Here is a 19,860-nt window from a genome sequence, read left to right on the forward strand (position 1 = left end):
CACTTAATATCCTAATCAACCCAACAGCTTAGATCAGGAACATAACACACTGGGGTCAATTCTGCTATTGGCCATGGTTTTGAAAGAGGATCAAGCCACACATCGACTACCAGAAGAGAAAAGATGAAAATTCAAAATTTGCCAGTTTCTACTGAATGATCATCTCCTTCATACCATTTTAAGACTGCAAATGGTTAAGTGAAACCATTATAATTCATGTACCACCTGAACAAAAAAGAACTCAGATTTGATCACAACTCAAATGTAAAATCAGAAACTATAAAACTCTTAGGAAAAACTTGGAGAGAATCTTAAGAATTGATGACTAGAAACATGTTTAGATTTGACAGGAAAAAATAGTGATCATAAAATCGATAAATTGGGCCTCATCAAAATTAAAAAAAAATTCGCTCTGTGAAAGACCTTGTTAGGAGGATGGAAACTTCAGTTTTATGTTCAGATAAAAATGAAAGCTCATAGCAGCTTTACTCATAATAGCCAGAAACATGAAACAATCCAGATGTTCTTCAATGGGTGAATGGTTAAACAAACTGCACCATACTCGTCCCATGAAATAACGCTCAGAATTAAAAAGGAACTAACTCTATGTATACTGAACATCTTGACTAAATCTCCAGGGAATTATGTTGACTAAAAATAAGTCAATCCCCAAGTATGCAATACCAAAGGAGTCCCTAACATTCTTGAAATTATGAAATCATAGAAAAGGAAGACAGATTAGGGGTTCCCTTGTAGTTAAAAGATCATGGGTAGGGAGAAAGTAGCCCACAGTAGTGAGCTTTCTGAGGTGGGATGTTTCTAAATTGTGATTGCATCAGTGCCAATATCTTAATAATGACATTTGACAGTATTTTACAAGTTGTTACCAATGCCAAGCTGCTTAAAAGGAGTATGCAATCTCTTTGTATTGTTTCTGACAACTGCATGTGAATCTATAATTGTTTCCAAATGAAAAGTATAATAATTATGATAATAAAAACACAGAATGGAGAAGATTGCAGGTCCAAGTCTTTTAATTCTTTCAGTTCTCAGTTAAATGAAAGCAGGATAAACTATTAAATAAATGCGCTTGATGCAGAGGCCTGACTTGTGCTGCAGCAGGTTAAGCCTCCAGTTGCAAAGCCAGCATCCCATGTCAGAGCATAGGTTCCAGTCCTGGTTGCTTCACTTCCAATCCACTTCACTTCTACTGCATCAGGGAAAGCAGCAGAAAATGGCCCATGTGCCATTTCCCAGCCACCCATGTGGAGATACAGATGGGGCTCCAGGCCCCTGTTTTATTTTATGTTTTTTACACTTTATTTATTTATTTGAAAGTCAGAGCTACATAGAGAGAGGAGAGGCATAGAGAGAGAGGTCTTCCATCTGATGATTTACTCCCAAAATGGCCTCAAGGGCCAGAGCTGCGCTGATCCCAAGCCAGAAGCCAGGAGTTTCTTGCGAGTCTCCCACGCAGGTCCAAGGGCCCAAAGGCCATCCTCTATTGCTGTTCCAGGCCTTAGCAGAGAGCTGGATCAGAAGTGGAGCAGTCAGGTCTCTAACCAGCACCCATATGGGATGCTGGTGCTTCAGGCCAGGGCATTAACCCGCTGAGTCACAGCGCTGGCCCCCAGGCTCCTGGTTTTGATTTGACCAGCTCAGGTTGTTGAGGCCAATTGGGAGTGAACTAGTGGATGGAAGATCTCCTTCTCTGCCTCTCTCTGTGTGACTCTACCTTTCAAATAAATAAAATAAACTTCAAAAAAGAGAGACAATTGATGCTTGATGCAAAGAAACTTGAAGTGAGATATATCCTATAATAATAGAACATTCTCTGAACATACCAAGGTATTTTTGGTCCTTTAATCAGTATCATGGAGAGTGCATTGGAGGTGAGGCATGAGTTAGAACTTGGCTTGAGTTCTTTAACTCTTGAGTTGTTTCTTCATGTGGAAATATCCATCCATTCTTCATTTACCTGAGTAACACCAGCCAATATATATGTGTCCCAAACAGCTGTATTTTCCTAGGCATTTAAGATCTTTTTCACCTCCTTATTTTTCTAATGATTAAAAATATATGCCCATTTATAATGTAGCCCTAAGATTTCAGGGCAGCTTGTGACACAGTCTTAGGCAGGTGCTCCAAACATTTGCATTTGGATTCTTTCAATCCATTCTAATGTAGCACTCTCCATATAAAGCCAAGTGTTTATATGAACAGTCAAAAAAAGTGTGTGTTGTCATAAATTTCTACATGTTCATTGAATTTTAACATACTGGGGCTTAACTAAACTTGGAGAATCACTTATCTTAATTTTTAATTTAAATGTGCAGTGACTGACTAAAGTGCAAATTAGAGGCCAATTGACCTGGAATGATAAATATTTAATGGTCAGGGGGATAAATCTAATCCTTCTCTACCAGTCAGGAAAGGCCACCATCTTGTATGTGCAGAATCTGGCACTACCTACTTATATAACCTGGAAAGAGCAGAGAGAGACAGAGAGAGTAGAAAATCATACAACAGTTCTTTAAAATTTCTCCTGTAACTGGCATGCTTCATCATACAGACTCCCTTTTCTTTAGATATAGTAATTGGAAATATTATGCCTAGCCCAAGGGGAGAAATATTTTCATTTCACCATGTTTTCTTTCCTCAATGGATGGTAAAATTTCACTGAATGGAAGTGACAGGAAAGAGTATTTGAGACCCATCTATGGAAGACAAAATATAACAGAGTGAATCAACTCCAATTTACTTTATATCCAATTTATCCTTATATTTAATTAACATTAAATAATTTCATAAGAGTGATTTGCTAAATTATATCCACATAATTATTTTCAGGCTGTCTTTTATCACTGAGAGAATACATCACTTTTTGAAAGTAAACTTCAGTTTCTTTTTTTTTTTCTATTTAAGATCCTTTGCTCTTTTTTAAATTTTTTTAACTTTTATTTAGTAAATATAAATTTCTAAAGTACAGTTTATGGATTACAATGGCTTCCCCCCCCCATAATTTCCCTCCCATTCACACCTCTCCCATCCCTGCTCCCTCTCCTATTCCATTCACATCAAAATTCATTTTCAATTCTCTTTATATACAGAAGATCGATTCAGTATATATTAAGTAAAGATTTCATCAGTTTGAACCCACACAGAACATAAAGTGTAAAATACTGTTTCAGTACTAGTTATAGCATTACTTCACATTGGACAACACATTAAGCACAGATCCCACATGAGAAGTAAGTACACAGTGACTCCTGTTGACTTAACAATTTGACACTCTTGTTTATGTCATCAGTAATCTCCCTAGGCTCTAGTCATGAATTGCCAAAGCTATAGAAGCCTTTTGGGTTTGCCATCTTCGATCTTATTTAGACAAGGTCATAGTCAAAGTGGAAGTTCTCTCCTCCCTTCAGAGAAAGGTACTTCCTTCTTTGATGGCCCCATTCTTTCCACTGGGATCTCACTCGCAGAGGTCTTTCATTTAGGTCTTCTTTTTTTTTTTTTTTCCATACTGTCTTGGCTTTCCATGCCTGAAATACCCTCATGGGCTCTTCAGCTGGATCCGAATGCCTTAAGGGCTGATTCTGAGGCCAGAGTGCTATTTAGGACATCTGCCATTCTATGAGTCTGCTGTGTATCCTGCTTCCCATGTTGGATTGTTCTCTCCCTTTTTGATTCTATCAGTTAGTATTAGCAGACACTAGTCTTGTTTGTGTGATCCCTTTGACTCTTAGACCTATCAGTGTGATCAATTGTGAACTGAAATTGATCACTTTGACTAGTGAGATGGCATTGGTACATGCCACCTTGATGGGATTGCATTGGAATCCCCTGGCACGTTTCTAACTCCACATTTGTGGCAAGCCCGATTGAGCATGTCCCAAATTGTACATCTCCTCCCTCTCTTATTCCCACTCTTATATTTAACACGGATCACTTTTCAGTTAAAATTTAAACACCTAAGAATAATTGTGTGTTAATTACAGAGTTCAACCAATAGCACTAGAACAAAAAAAAATACTAAAGTGGATAAAGTATTACATTGTACATCAACAATCAGGACAAGGGCTGATCAAGTCACTGTTTCTCATAGTGTTCATTTCACTATGGCCTTAACTGCTTTCATTATACAGAGTGAATAGTTCCTGGATTTCCTCAATTGCTTTTGTTATTTATACAAAAATTTTCATACACATTAAAAAGTTGATGGATTATTTATTTTGAACTAGGAAGACATTGCAAGAGACAGATGAGTTCTCACAGCAACAACCCTGTTACTTAACTAATGTTAGCTTCATTTCAAGATATGGAAACTGAGTCTCATAGGTCACATAAACTGAAAACCTTTAGTCCAGGCTGACTGATAACACACATTCTCAACTACTATCATTAAACAAATAATATTTTTAAAAAACTGTGCTTTGTGGATCTGATTTCTATTAAATTAATTTAGGCATAATTGTACATGACTAAAACACAAACAGATGGCCTCCACACTTCAGGATGCAGCAGGTTCTCTACTCCCCACCACACATCAAATTGCCACCTAACAGGGTGGGTTTTTGACTAGCGGTATACACCAGACTAAATATGCCTTATCCTCCTTATAACCTCAGAGTATCTACATTCAATCCTGTCCTTCGCTGTGGGCTCCAGCTTCCTGCTAATGGAGACCCTGGATGGTAGTGAAGAAGACACACATGATTGAGTTTCTGCAACCCACAAGAGAGACCTGGGTTGTATTCAGGGACTTGGGGCTTGAACTAGTGGATAGGAATTCTCTCTCACTCTCTCCTTTTTCTCTTTCTCAAACAAATGAGTAAATGATTTTAAAACTAAAGTAAATAAACAAACCACATTTCCCTGTTGTAATGGGCGCCCTAGGCTCACCAGCCCATTTTGCTCTATTGCACTCTCTTTTCCTCATCCTCCTCTGATGTGATGTTAGCCAGTCCTTAGAAACAAGCAGAAAAAGCACTCTGAAGAACATACTGTGGATATAATCTGAGTCTGTTCTCATCACTGGGGTATGGATCACTACCTTTCTACTTACTATGAGCTGAGAACTGGTAGGCTGCCCATGAGCTGTTTGTGACTCAGGTGTCTTCCTGAGTCACCTGAAACTATAGGAGCACAGGGCAATTGCTCTGCTCTGGGATTATGTGAAGAGGCTAATGCTCCACCAAGACCCTGACCTCTGCATTGCACAAGGATCTCATGTTCTTAAAAAAAAAAAAAAAAGTGTTACTTTAACAAAATCAATATGTTCCTCTGATCTCCACATCAAAACATATTATCTGGTATGGCATGGTCACAAGATACAAAATTGAAATCAGAACTTTCCTGAAAGACTACTTACAGACATAGTTACTATAATTTATGAATGCTTGCTTTAAGGTTGAATTAAGCCAATAAATTCAAAGTAGTTATAAATACAATTGAGGAACCAAAATTTTCTTAAATATCGTTGGCTTATCCTACAGTGATCAGATCCAGCAGAGTTGATTTACTTGGATCACATATTTGACTTGGTTCTCTTGTGACTTGGTTTCTTTTTCTGTTAACAGGGATGCTTGTCCATGCTGCCTGTACCCAGAAATACATGGAGAGTCAATGAGGTAAGAAGAGCCCATGCATTCACTTCTGGAATGCATATTTTTTCTGATTGGGCCAGCTGAGTAATCTCAAATTTCAAGGAATCTCAGTCTGAAGTCATCCAAGACCCACCCAGGGCTGCTAGCGGGTTGCCTTTTGTGTTTCTCCTTCTCTCCCACTCTGTGAAAGGGGCTCTAAGGTCATTCATAGAGGAAAGTTCTGCAGGACACAGATGATGAGCCTTGCTCCCAGGCTCTGGTCTCAGGCTCCTTTCCTCTCCCAGATTCCTCAAGGTCTGCCCCACACCTTGCACCCTACAGCTTCATGCACTTTCCAGTGCCTTGCTTTGGCTGCTTCCAGCACACAGGTGGCAGTAGAGGACTGAGCTGAAGCCAGTGATCTTTGCTATTCCATTTTTACAAGCCTGGCTGTCAGCTTCTGAACAGACGTGGGAGGAGAGGAGTGTCCAGCCGGCAAGCCATGCTGACCCTGGGAGTGGATGTGTGCATGCTAGTCCAGCCTGTGGTAGCACTAAAAGCAAAGAGCTCACTGGGACTCAGTCAGAGGCAATAAGACTGGGTGAACCATTGCCACTGCTGTTGCCTTTGCAAGTATTTACTATTTTCTTCTTTCCTCCCTTCCTTCCTTTTTTCCTTCCTTCCTTCCTTCCTTCCTGCCTTCCTTCCTTCCTCCCTTCCTCCCTTCCTTCCTTCCTTCTTTTCATTATTATTGTTATAAAAATTTTTCTTAAATTTCTCTATATAACTAATTTGTCCATCTACTCCATTTACTTATCTGTGTAGAGTATATTGTAGTCTTTTGAGAGGATCTGCCTGATAGGATCTGATCTGATAGAAAAAAAATAAAGGGAGGAAGGAAGGGAGGAGGGGGAGACAAGGATGGAAGGGACTATCTATTAATTTATTTCTTTATTCTAAACATTTTTTTAGGGAGAAGACATTTGGACTAGTGGTTAAGACAACAGTTGGAATACTTGCATCCCATATGAGAATGCCTGGGTTGTATTCCTGACTCTGACTCCTGATTCCAGGTTTCTGCTGATGCAGATCCTGGGGAGGCAGAGATGATGTCTCAGGTAACTGGTTTCCTGATATCCACGTAGGGGATCTTAATTGAGTTCCCAGCTCCTAACTTTAGCTATTATGGGAATTTGGAGGGTTTAACAGTAGATATGAGATCTCTATCTCTACTTCATATATAAATCAATGATAATTCTATTTCTTTAATTGCTATATAAAAGCACAGGCTAATGGGATCATTCTCATTAAACATTCTCGTTAACTTAAAAGAAAACTGAAATAAACCTTATTGTCTGTTGTTTACAAATTCAGGATTAGGTGCATCTCTGGCTCCATCCTTTCCCATTGATACTGCACTGTCCATCCCATGACATGAAGCATCTGTCCAAGTATCTCGCAAACAGCAGCTTCTGTTTCCACAATGTACTCCTCTGCCTGCAATGCCTAGAAAATAGCTAACCTAAAAAGTCAGCAATACCGTCACCTCCTTTAAAAAATGCTTTACTTGGGAAAATGTTCGTTTTTTCATATCTTCTACATATCTTTTCATACAATGGATAAATACAGACTGTGGTGGATTGAATTTGTCATCTTTATCCATTCCTCCAGTGCAGAAAATCTCTGTTCTCACAGCATCTCATAATAGAATGTGGGTACATCCCAGCCCTTCCTTCCTTGGCATATAACTTGATTTTTCCCATTGAACATCAGTAAGCTCTGACACAAGCAGAGACTTGAACGGTGTTTGTGTGGTTGTGTCTGCTCTGCAGTCACCATGGGCAGACACACTGTGGGAGATGCTGCCTACTCTACCAGGCTTCTGAACCAGGCACATGGAGCAGACAAGCAGTTAAGAGCTGAGTGCTACTGAGTACAGTCAAAATCAGCTAAACTTCATGCTCCCACACTGAAGAGTGAGGGGAAAAATGAGTGCTATGGTGATTATTTGATATTTTGAGGTTATTTTTAGTATCAGCATTATTGTGGCAACCGCTGATTAAATGCTTTTATTGATTTGGAATGTAAGATCAATACCTTATTTACCCATGTCTTAATATGTCTTAATAAAGGTCTGTTGATGGAATAAAGGAAAATAACTGTGTTCTTGTAATAGGCATAAAGGTGACTAGCGTCTGTATTATACCTTCAGGGAGTAATGTATTTAGTTTGGAAGAGTAAGACATGTGGGTCCAACCTTCCTTTCTTTCTTGGATTTTGCAACAACAATTGTACAGACTAGTGTTGTGGCATAGTGAGTAAAGCCACTGCTTGCAACACTGGCAACCCATATGCAAGTTGGGCAGCTGGTTCACTGTGAATCCAAGGCTTCTACTGTACCTTCCGTCTACCTGTGAATAGTAAAGTTGCTCCATTTAGCCTTAGCTTGTTGCTTCAATGCTCCATCCATCAGACTCTTGTAAGTAGTAGAATTTGTAGTTCAAGTTGCAATGAGATGAAATGGCAGCCAGCGCACAGTGAATCTGCTCTCCAGGAACCAGTTCAGTTTTCTGAGAAGCTGAGTTAATGTATTGATTATGTATCAATATAACATAATCTTATGCGTGATACAATATACTGAGCTAAAATTCTGTGTGGAAAGTAGAACAGAAATGCAAGTTCAAATGACAAAGATACACAAAATTTCCAACTGTTAAAGTGTTGGATGTTACAATGGGACAACTAATTAAGCTGAAGCTGAAACATTTTATTTGTGAATTTTAGGTAAGGGAGTATAGTGTTTACAAAAATTTTGGGAGGCAACAGAACAGAAAGGATTGAAGACTGCTTGTAATGGAATGACTTAGAAAGTTTCTCTTGTCTTTGAATTTTGGAAATGTTATGTGAACATAGGCACTTTCCAATATATTGCAATATTAAGTTAGTGGAAGTAAGTGCATTTATCTGATCATGGAATTTCATAAAAATAATTTAGTAATGTCCAGTGGTAGTGTTTTTCTGTGAGATGCAATCTATGGAAATATATTAATAGTGACCAGGTTAAAAATTAGTCTATTGGGCTATTTAAATACGGATGAAGATTAATTTGAGAATAGGAGCAAAAAAAGAAAACCTTCTGACCCCTTTTGGACTTAATAGTTCATTCTAGTGACAGAATATCAGTTGATAAAATTCTGCAACTTTTAAGAGGTTCATTAAGGATGGGGTTTATTAAGTAGAAACAGAGAAACCACATGGTTCAGAGTCCAACATTAAAATTGATTTGATCAAGGAAAGGAATGAAAGAATGAATGATTGGGGCCTGGAGGTGGGAGGAAATTTCTGCAGGAGGTAGACTAAGAAACAGTGATCTGATATAAAAGTGTTTTGGGAGAAACAAATATAAAAATTAAGAATGCCACTTGTTTCCCTATTGCCATCAAATAAGTTATATATTTTCCAAGGTGTTTTGTAATATATTTTAAAAAATTCATACCCTTAATAACTCAAGATTATACTTGCATAATAAAAATATTTTCTAATTAATATATGTAAAATGTAATTTCAGAGTAATTTTTTCTAAAAATGGAAATATAAATCATATGTACATGATTAACTATTTTCTTAAAATACTATTTAATTTATATATTTTTCAAAATAGAACTACAAAAGTATGTATTTGTGGAAAACTGTCATTCAAAAATGGATCAAGATATACAGCTCAAGAGCAATGTCAACATAAAAAAAAAAAAACAAATAAGAAATGGTGAGAGTGACTGAAGGAAGGAGGGGTGAATGGGAATTATCATATGCTCTCTTTTTTTTTAAAGATTTATTTATTTATTTGAAAGTCAGAGTTACACAGAGAGAGGAGAGGGTGGGAGAGAAGTCTTCCATTGGATGGTTCACTCCCCAGTTGGCCACAATGGCCGGAGCTGTGCTGATCTGAAGCCCAGAGACAGGAGCTTTTGCTGGGTCTCCCACGAGAGTTCAGGGGATAAAGGACTTGAGCCATCTCCTTCTGCTTTCCCAGGTGTATTAGCAGAGAGCTGGGTGGAATTGGGGAAGTCGAGTCTCGAACCGGCAACGCTATGGGATGCCGGGGCTTCAGGCCAAGGCATTAATTCACTGTGCCACAGCACCGGTCCTTATCATACGCTTTTTTTTTTTTTTTTTTTTTTTTTTTTTTTTACAGGCAGAGTGGACAGTGAGAGAGAGAGACAAAGAGAAAGGTCTTCCTTTGCCGTTGGTTCACCCTCCAATGGACGCCGCGGTGGCGCACCACGCCTATCCGAAGGCAGGACCTGGTCTCCCATGGGGTGCAGGGCCCAAGGACCTGGGCCATCCTCCACTGCACTCCCTGGCCACAGCAGAGAGCTGGCCTGGAAGAGGGGCAACCGGGACAGAATCTGGCACCCTGATCGGGACTAGAACCCGGTGTGCTGGCGCCGCAAGGTGGAGGATTAGCCTAGTGAGCCATGGCGCCGGCCATCATATGCTCATAAAGCTACATACAAGAGGGGATGGCGCTGTGGCGTAGAGGGTAAATCCGCCGCCTGCAGTGCCGGCATCCCATATGGGCGCCGGTTCAAATACTGCCTGCTCCACTACCGATCCACTCTCTGTTGTGGCCTGGGAAAGCGGTAAAGGATGGCCCAAGCCCTTGGGCCCCTGCACCCACGTGGGAGACCTGGAAGAAGCTCCCAACTCCTGGCTTTGGATTGGCACAGCATCTGACCAATGCAGCCATCTGGGGAGTGAACCAGTGGATGGAAGACCTCTCTCTCTCTCTCTGCCTGCCTCTCTTTCTCTGTGTAACTCTGACTTTCGAGTAAATAAATCTTTAAACAAACAAACAAAAAAACATGGAGTTTGTTCCCTTTTTATAAATTAAACATTAATTAGCTTGAAACAAAAAAAAATTCTCACACATAAAAAAGAATGAATGAAGCTATAGTAAAGCAAATAAATAGCCAATTAGTGTCTTTAAACATATTTAAAAGGACACTATCTACATATGGTAAAACAAAATTTAGGTAAAGAACACAATTTGCTATGAGAAAGTAAGTGAGAATGGAGAAGAGCTTTGGTAATTAGTGATTTTTTATGTTAATATTTGCCTAAGATTTATTCAAATATGAACTCCAGTCTTCTATGAAACTGTTCTTCTGGTTACCACACATCTGTCTAAGCCTCATTCATCCGCCATGGTAACTGCCTCCGCCCACGGCTCCATCCAGTTACATGAAGAAATAGCACAAATTCCCATCACCTCCACAATGGCTTCCTACCTTTCTCTTTGCTGCCGCTATGGTCTCATGAAGTGTCCCCTAAAATCAGTTCACAGAGGAAGAGAGAACATAGGTCTGATTTACAGAGGGTTCTGTAGGATGTATAGGCACCACCTCAAAGGGTTTTGTTTTAATCTAGCGCATCCCAGGAGCACAGTAGTGAAGGAAAATCCTTCCAACAGATAAAACTTCAAGTGGTGCACCTGGTTTTTGCCTTCTTCATTTTTCTGACAGGGGATGCAGCCAGAATTGAGTCTGGTGATGGGAGAGGAGATGAAAAAAAGCAAAGTTACTTCAAACTTCAGGAGGCCCAAACAGGCCCATGCAAGAAGAGGCACAGAGTGGCTATGAGAAGCAAAATTACACAGGGTGTTTAGGAGGGATGTGCAACCTTGATAAACTGTAAAGACCACGGGGAACCTGGGCAGAGTAACAACCACATCTGCATCAAGCAAAATCCTCACTGCATTATTTTTCTGAATAGAACATCATCTACAGGACTCAACCTATTTAAAGGTATGAACTTAGCCTACTGATAAAATATCTCTGCCACTGCCACGTTCTGATGTCTGGATTCAGTTATCTACATGTTTTCACTTGTACCAAGTGACAGACTATTTGAATTGCCACAGGTTTAAAATGTCTGATTGCATCTTATTCTTCTCTTTCAAAATTGTCTTGTCAATTCCTAAGACTTTAATTTATCTTAGGAAGGCACAGATCAGCTTTTCAATTTGCATGGATAGATGCTATTAGGGTTTTAATAGGAATGGCACTGGATTTGTGGACTGCTTGACATCTTTATGTCAATGACCCTTCCTATGCATTCCTATTGCGTACTGCTTCACTTACTGAGGTCTCCTTTTATTTTCCTCAACAAATTGATGGTCCTATTAGAAAATCTTGTTTATATTTCATTATATCACTGTACAGGCTATTTGCTGTTTTGAATGTTACACATTTTTAATAATAGATTTTCTTTTTTCTACTTTTTAAATGGAGATTTTCTATATAACCATACTACCAGATTCTTTAATTCGTTCCAATAATTATAAATTTCACTAATTGTCTACTGTAGATTATATTTCCTGTATGTGATGTAGATTCTTTCTTCACATCTTTGCATCTCTTAATTTTTTTGTTTTATTTTCTTGACTAAAATTTCAAGTTCATCATCCTAGAGAGAAAACAGACATCTTTAATGAGATCATTATTAAATTTTATTAAATTGATATCTGTATTAATAAGTACACTTTTCATAAATTTGAGATTAAATAGATTTAAATTTTTCCAACATATTTCCATTTTGCTAAGGATAAATATTTATTGAGAACAGATGTTGACTTTTGAATTGTTGACTATTGAATTACTTTTAGGCATCTATTGAGGTAATTTATGATTACTCCACATATGTATATTGAAGTGGTTTTACATGAATATATTTTAAAATATTCAAGCAATATATTCAGCTCTTTGATAAGTCATATATTTTCAATCAATTTGCATGATTACTAACTTGCTATTGTGGTTGAAATTAGAGAAAATACAGTTCTGTTCTTATTTTTTAACTAAGCTTATTTGAAACATAAGGATCCTAAATAAAAATGTACACATTATTGCAGTACACATCTCAGCAAAATTACATAAAGAGACCGCACCCCTGTGTATACCACTCAGTTTACGAAATGTCCCCAGAACCCCACAATCTTCATATTTTTTCCCATCCCATTTATTATTTCCTGAAGGAATGACAAAAATTTGAATTATGTCCAGTTGGTTACCATTAGTAGTAAAATGAATATTTCTATTACATTGTCTATTTTTCAACTAAGGTAAAATTTATACAACAAATGGTAGAGATCTTAACTGTGTAATGCAAATAATTTGGACTGTTGTATAACCCAGTAATCAGCACAACAACCCATACACAGAACATTTTCCTCACTCCTGCAAGTGACTATGTATTTTTTTTTTCAATCAGTTCCCCTCCTAAGGGCAGCCACTATTCTAATATCTATCATCATAAGTAAGTTTCAGCTTCATTTCAACCTCAAGCAAATAAGAGATTAGACCCTTGCAACTGACTTCTTTCCTGCACCATAATGTTTTTGAGGTTCTTCCATGTTATTGCCTACACAGTCACCTGTCTTTCTATAGTTAAATAATATTCCATCATTTACATAAATAAACAGCAATTGATGGTCCATATGTTACTTTTGTAGTTGTTAAGACAGAGACAGACCAAAAAGGTCCCCATCACCAGCCCACTCCCCAAAGGTCAACAATGTTTCCAAAGTAGTTGTATGTAATTACTTACTCAGTAAGTAATTTCTGAGACCTTAAGATACTCCACACCTATAGCAGCCTTTGCAAATATCAGTGTTTTGAATACACAGTCTTTGTTTTAGATGTGAAAGCATAATGTACCGTGATTTTAATTTGAATTTTCTTGACTAGTCATGATGTTGAACATATTTTGCATGATCTTCCCATTGTTATAGCTTGTTTTGTGAAATGTCTCTTGCAATTTTTTGACCATGTTTTATAAATATGATTTAAGGATAAGCTCTCTGTCAAATATATGTATTGCACCATTTTTACAATTTTAATAAAATATTTTTATTTTGATAAGGTAAATTTCATCTTTTCTTTTCAATTTGTTTATTTTCTTGCATTGGTTCTAGTAAGTACTTTCCTACCCTAAATTCATAAAGATACTCTGGTATGTTGTATAGTAGAAGGTTTATAAATTTAAATTCTACAGTAATTATAATTTACCTCATATCACCTTTTTTGTGAAATGCATAAATTGGAGGTTAAAATTCATTGTTTTCTTTACATTGATTTGTTAGTTCAATATCATATGTTGTGTATATTTTCTATCATATTTGCCCATGAATTTTAGGAAGCTCTTTGGTAATTGCCATCAAAGTTAAAACCAAAACAAATCAACCACCCAACAAATTCTTATTAAGTGTTGATGAGGATTGCATTCAATACAGGAAGAACTGCATCTTCAAAATGTATTTCTTCATTTATTTGTATCTTCAGTTACTCAAATTCTTTTGTTGTTTTTCATGTAGATTCTTACAAATACTTGATCCATGTATTTTAAGCATCTTACAATTTTGATGTTACTATAAACATGTGCTTTATTTCATTTTCCAGTTTATTGTCTAATAGTGTACAAATATTAAATTGATTTTTAAACATTATTTTAAAATTTATGCAGAAAGTCTTATTGACTTAAGATTTTAATAGATTCATTGATTAATAATTTATATACAGCAAACTGCTCGTGTTGAAAACACATAATTTGATAATTTTTTTGAAGATTTTATTTATTTACTTGAGAGGTAGAGTTACAGACAATGAGAGGGAGAGACAGAGAGAAAGGTCTTCCATCCTCTAGTTCACTCCTCAAATGGCCGCAATGGCTGGAACTGAGCTTATCCGAAGCCAGGAGCCAGGAGCTTCTCCTGGTTCTCCCATGTGGGTTCCACTGCTTTCCCAGGCCATAACAGAAAGCTGAATAGGAAGAGGAGCAGTTGGGACTAGAACCGATGCCCATATGGGATGCCAGCACTGCAGGCAGAAGATTAACCTACCGCACCACAGTGCCAGCTTCCATAATTTGATAAATTTTAACATACATACAGATCTATGAAATAATTGTCAAAATATGTTTTCCCTAAAAATTTCCTCAATTCTCTCCCATTCCCTGCCTCCATTCCCTCCATCTCTAAACTCCACTCACTGTAGATAACCACTAATCTGCTTTCTGTCAATGTACACTAATTATGCTTTTTGATTTCATTTGAATGAAATCCTAATTTAAAGGTACTTTTAAAATATTTCTTCTTTCATCATGATTATCTTGATATTTATATAGGTTATTGAAAGTTAACTGAGACTACATCTTTGTAAAAATTATGAATGAGAATAGGAGAGGGAGGAGGAAGAAGGGTGGGATCATGGGCAGGAGGGGGGGTAGGGTAGGTAGCATCACTATATTCCTGAATCTGTATTTAGGAAATATATGAAGTTTATATATATATATATATATAAAAGAAAATTTAAAATAATAACAATAATAACAGTAATAAATGAATAATTTGTGAATAAAACAGCCCTTTAGCCCTATTTTGTTATGCAGATATACCAAAATTTGTTTTATCATTCATGTTTTGATGAATATTTGCTTCAATTTCATTTTTTGGCTCTAACACAGATAAAGCTACTATGATCGCTCATGTAGAAATCTTTGAATGGACACTTGCTTTAATTTCTCTTGGGTAAATACTGAGAAGTGGAGTAGCTCTATCCCACTGAAGAAATTTGCTTAATGTTTTAAGAAACACCTAAATTGTTTTCCAAAGTGGTTGTAATATTCGACATTCTCACCAGCTGTGAGAGTTCCAGTTGTTCCACCTCTTTACCAACATGAAGCTTAGCTATGCTAACAGATGGCAAGTGGCATCTTATCTGTGGTTTTAATTTGCATCTCCTTAATAGTAATGATTCTGAGCTTTCTTCATGTGCTTATTTGCCATCTGTGTATCTTCTTTGGCATGATGTCTATTCAAATATCCCACTGATTCGTTCTTCTTTTTCCCATTTTTCATTAGGCTCTTTGTTCTTTACATTGGAGAACTTTGCTTAGAAGAACAGATCTAAGTATTTGGTATATGTACTAATATTGACCTGTGGTTGTATGCAAGGCAACAGCAGAGCATGGTTAGGGATATTGGTCCTGCTATGGTTTGAATTCCTCAAAGTTCACAGATTGGATATATGACCTACAAGGTAGAGGTATTGGATATTATTACCCTTGAGAAGTACATAGATCACAAGAGTTCTGCCCTCATAAACCAAAGAGTGTAGTTTTAATGGAGTGGTTTTGTTATCAAAAAGTGAATTTAGTACCCTCTTGCTCTCACTCTTTTTTGCCTTTCTAAAATGGGATATTGCATCAAAAAGGACCTTGCTAATTGATAGTAGCTTAATCTTGGACTCCACATCCTTCAGAATCACAAGGAAATACAATTCTATTCATATAAATTTTTTCATCTAGTATTCTGTTATGGACGCACGAAGCAGACTAAGATTGGCACGCATCACTATACATTCAATCTAATTGTTTGTGTTCTCTATGTGTGTTGAAATCCCTGAGTTCCTAAACATAGCTCCATTTCCAATTCAACTCCACAAGATTTGTTCTAGGTTTTTATTCTGTCTCTTTTCATTTTCTGTATTTTTAAACTCATTGCTCTATACAGGGAAGTCTGGAACACATTATCCTTAGTATATCTGATAATTTGGATTTTTCTTCCAGGTAAGCAACCTACTATTCTATTTGCTGCCCCCACCACCACCGCATGGATACTTTTTTATTTAACCGGTTGTGACATCACAATGCAGGAATGCTAATTCTCCGTAGGCTCTTCTTCACTCCCTCAGAACTTAACACACACTTGACATTTGGATGCTGACTGCTTAGGCTGGGTTGTACGACCTCACCATTGTGGTCACTGGGACCAGCTCTGAAAACTTTCTTTGCACCATCACCCTCTACTCCCTCTTACCTTTCCCATTGTGTATATCTTTCTGGCTTGATATCATCTGATGGCTTTCAGAAAAAAAAATTAAATTTCAGGAAGCATAAATGAAACAGGAAGAGGGAGAAGAAAATGAAAAAGCTAGTGGAAAATGAAGAGGAAGAAATTCCTCTTAAATGATAACTTAAAAAAAGAGTAACACACAATTATATATTTCCTTTAGTCCTTTCCAACAAATGTTATATTAGTTTTATTATCACATAGTACAACGTATTTTCTGATTTTCCTTGTGACTTTCTTTCAACATTCACCTGTGTCAAAAATGTTTAAATTTTAAATAATTTTAACAATTTTTGGGTAATTTAAAGGTTTCTGGCTGTGTTACTGCTCATTGTTGCCAAGTTTATTCTACCATGGTCAAGAACATATTCACATTGTTCTTAAAATTTGAAGTTTACTAAAACTATATGTTCTGGCCGGTGCCATGGCTCAATAGGCTAATCCTCCACCTTGCGGCGCCGCCACACCGGGTTCTAGTCCCGGTCGGGGCGCCGGATTCTGTCCCGGTTGCCCCTCTTCCAGGCCAGCTCTCTGCTATGGCCAGGGAGTGCAGTGGAGGATGGCCCAGGTGCTTGGGCCCTGCACCCCATGGGAGACCAGGAAAAGCACCTGGATCCTGGCTCCTGCCATCGGATCAGCGCGGTGCGCCGGCTGCAGCGGCGGCCATTGGAGAGTGAACCAACGGCAAAGGAAGACCTTTCTCTCTCTGTCTCTCTCTCTCACTGTCCACTCTGCCTGTCAAAAAAAAAAAAAAAAAAAAAAAAAAAAAAAAAAAAAAAAAAACTATATGTTCTACAATGTCCAACATATGTTCTACATTGGTGAAGATTTCATGTGCCCTTGGAAATCATTTCTGCTTTGCTTTCCCTGTTTCATTGCCTGTCATTATACTTAAGTTGTTATTCTGGACTGTAGTCATCTCAAGAAATGACTTAGGAAAGATTTGCCTGTAATGTCACTAACGCGATGGCATAGATTCTGTTCCTTGAAGGCCGTTGGACTTAGAGCTCTATGTCTCACTGGTCATTGGCCAAAGTCCTCCTTCAGTTTCCTTAGCTCTCATCACATGGACCTCTCAAAGATGGGAGCTTGTTCCATCAAAGAGAGAGGGAGTCAAGAAGGCAAAAAGAGAGAGAGAGAGAGGAAGAAATAGAGGAAGAGAGTGCAAGATGGAAGTCACTATCATTTTTACTCCAAGCCTGAAAGAAACACTCCAATACTTTTGCTATAGCATATTAATTAGGAGCAAGTTATTACATCCAGCACACACTTTGAGAAAAGAGATTACACACATACATGAATATCATGAGGTAGTGCCATTCAGAGTCATTTTAGTGATTACCTACAATAGCTTTTATCTTTAACTTGTAATAGGCCTATTTCCTTTATTATCTATATGAGCATGGTTCTGTAGCATGCATAAATTTGATTTAACTTATTTTACTTTCTTAGTGTGATACAACAGAATATTTTAGTGCAGCTCATTTCTTTTTGTACATTTTTGTGTACATGTACAGATCTTTCACTTCAACTCCTTAGCAGTCCTTTAAAATGATTATTTTATTTACTTGAAAAGCAGAGTAATAAAGAGAGGGAGAAATAGAAAGATCTTCCATCTACTGGTTCATTCACCAAATTTCTACAACAGCCAAGGTTAGATCAGGCCAAACAAGGAGGGTAGAATTCTACTCAGTCTCCCCTGTGTGACAGGAATACAAGGTCTTTGGTCATGTTCCACTGCTTTTCCAGGTGCATTAGCAGAGAGCTGGATCATAGGCAGAACTAGTGGGATCCCGACCAATGCTATGATATATAGGATGCCAGTGTCTCAGGCAAGGGGGCTAACCAACTGCACCATAATATTGCCTCTCCCCTCCTTTTTTAGCACTTCTTATTTGGACCTGCTATTAACTGATTATTTCTTAATGTGATCTTAGTTTTTTAGGATATCTCTCCTGAATATACAGTTTCTGTTACTATGAATTTCTTTTTGAAGGATATCTTTACTGAATATACAAGTCTGCAGTGAGTCATTTTCCTATTAACCCTTTGAGATGCTGGTTCATTATTTCTATTACAGTTGAGAAGTCAGCTTTTATTGCTAAAATTGTCTTCTATATATAATATACCTTCATCTCTCTCACAAATTATACATTAATCTTTGACTTGTATTCATAGTCATTTGATTTTAATGTACCAACATGTGATTTTTTTATTTATCTTGTTTAAAATTCAATAAAATTGTACATGCCAAATCATATTTTAATTTAGTTTAAAAGAATTTGACCATTATTACTTACATAATTTTTCAGATCATTATTTAATCCATTATAATAGTAACATATACTATGCAAATTAGTATTCTAAAGATTATTGTGAATTTTTTTCTCATAATTCTGTCTTTTTTCTTATTGGAGTTTTATTGATCCGCTCAAAGTCTACAAACACTTTCCCCTGCAGTCTATTTGATTCTGTTATACATTCTCTGAACTTATTTAAAATGTCTTATACCTTCCATTGATTTAATCTCCATTTTATTTTTCTAATTATTTAAATTTCTTTGATGATGTCTTTTTTTTTTTTTTTTTTTTTTTTGGACAGACAGAGTGGACAGTGAGAGAGAGACAGAGAGAAAAGTCTTCCTTTTGCCATTGGTTCACCCTCCAATGACCGCAGCGGCCAGCGCACCGTGCTGATTTGATGGCAGGAGCCAGGAACTTATCCTGGTCTCCCATGGGGTGCAGGGCCCAAGTACTTGGGCCATCCTCCACTGCACTCCCTGGCCACAGAAGAGAGCTGGCCTGGAAGAGGGGCAACCGGGACAGAATCCAGCGCCCCGACTGGGACTAGAACCTGGTGTGCCGGCGCTGCAAGGCGGAGGATTAACCTAGTGAGCTGCGGCGCCGGCCCTTATATGTTCTATCATTATGTTTCAACATTCTCATAAGTCCTTATTCATATAAGCTTGTGTAAAGTATTTGCGTATTAGTCCTAACATTTCTGTCATTTCATGATCTTTTTGTAAAGATTATATTTTTTCTTGATTGACCATGTTTTTTCATGCCTGTAACTTTTAAGTTATGTTGGGCTTTATGAATAAAAGTAAATCTGAATGTCATTGTTTTCCTTTGTAGATTGCTGTATTTTCATAACTGGAAATAAATAACTTGGTGGAGTACCTTCATCTTTAGTCTTTGTTATATGCTTTATTAGACTACTCGGTTTTAGTTTTTATATTTTGTCCTTGAGCATAACTCTTCCTTTAAGCTATGATCTTTAAATATATGATCCTTTTAGATTTTTGCCCAATGCAGCAAATGCATTACAGTCTCCATATTGGCTTGGCCTAAACTCTGATATTGC

General features: G+C 37.5%; 1 long non-coding RNA gene across 3 annotated transcripts; it reads left to right on the plus strand.

Annotated features, from left to right (window-relative positions):
* The first annotated feature begins 6,053 nt into the window (after nt 1-6,053).
* Nucleotides 6,054-19,668, plus strand: LOC138849189 (uncharacterized). 3 transcript variants are annotated; one of them, XR_011387621.2, is made up of 3 exons: nt 6,054-6,221; nt 6,561-6,706; nt 19,099-19,668. It is a non-coding gene; the product is annotated as an uncharacterized LOC138849189 (long non-coding RNA). The 3 variants fall into 3 exon arrangements; XR_016231250.1 differs by lacking the exon at nt 19,099-19,668 and adding an exon at nt 11,114-11,426; XR_016231251.1 differs by lacking the exon at nt 19,099-19,668 and adding an exon at nt 11,114-11,426 and having other exon boundaries at nt 6,565-6,706.
* Nucleotides 19,669-19,860: the final 192 nt, after the last annotated feature.

This window comes from Oryctolagus cuniculus, chromosome 3, assembly GCF_051225735.1.
Source record: "Oryctolagus cuniculus isolate XC-2025 breed Fujian yellow rabbit chromosome 3, ASM5122573v1, whole genome shotgun sequence".
NCBI lineage: Eukaryota > Metazoa > Chordata > Mammalia > Lagomorpha > Leporidae > Oryctolagus > Oryctolagus cuniculus.